Below are 1083 nucleotides of genomic sequence, written 5' to 3' on the forward strand. Positions count from 1 at the left end.
GTGAGTGTGTGTGTGTGTGTGAGAGAGAGTGTGTGTCTGTGAGTGAGTGTGTGTGTGTGTGTGTGAGTGAGTGAGTGTGTGTGTGTGTGTGTGTGTGTGTGTGTGTGAGTGTGTGTGTGTGTGAGAGTGTGTGTGTGTGTGTGTGTGTGTGACTCTGTGTCCACTAATGATGAATTTATGAGAAAATGTTCCTGTTCTGAGAATTTCACATGGATATCTGCCAAAAATATCATTCTTAAAATACTTTTAAAACAATCACTGTACATATGGTATAACAGATAAAATAGCAAATAAATAAATAAAATGTTAATAATAATAATATAGCTGTAAGCGGCGATCATCGGTCCAATGGTGCATGTGGATGGTTAGCGATTCAGTTTAAATGTATCTGATGATGTGGTTTTTACTGCAAAATCCATCTTGAATCTTCAGTGATAGTTGTCACGCTCTCTACAGTGTAGGAGCGAAGGAGCACGGAGAGGAAGGAGATATACGTAGAACATCTTTAATGATCCAAACCAAAGGGGAACACAGAGCAGGCAGGAGACACACGTAGCACACACACCATGGAAGTACAACATGACGTTAACACTGAACAAAGGAAACCAGGAACAGACACCACTACACTGTATATACACAAGACTAAATGAGGGTAATTGACGAGACACACCTGAACCAAATGACTAATCAAACGAGAGGAAGAAACTGGGTCATGGGGACCACATGAGGAGAAAACACAACAAAACAGGAACATAGGTCTGACAACAGTTACGCTTTGATGAAGCGAAGTCTTTGAAGAAACGAGAAAAACGACTTCTGATAAATCACGCCCTCTTAAAGAGGTCAAAAAAACCCTCTGTCATCTTTTGATGCGATCGGAAGATATGTGGTGTATGACATTAATAAATTTGGATTTACATGAATTGCGTGTCATAGGATGTCATAGGTCAACAAGCAGATGTTGGTTGCTACTTTGTTTGCATGTTACTTCAGCATGCACTAAGGATTTTAATCATATCATGCAATATATGTCATGCAAAAATACTACACAGAACAAACGGCCATATTACCAATGTCAACATG

This window comes from Sinocyclocheilus rhinocerous, unplaced genomic scaffold (genome assembly GCF_001515625.1).
Source record: "Sinocyclocheilus rhinocerous isolate Xijiao unplaced genomic scaffold, SAMN03320098_v1.1 scaffold1915, whole genome shotgun sequence".
In the NCBI taxonomy this organism is placed as follows: Eukaryota; Metazoa; Chordata; class Actinopteri; order Cypriniformes; family Cyprinidae; genus Sinocyclocheilus; species Sinocyclocheilus rhinocerous.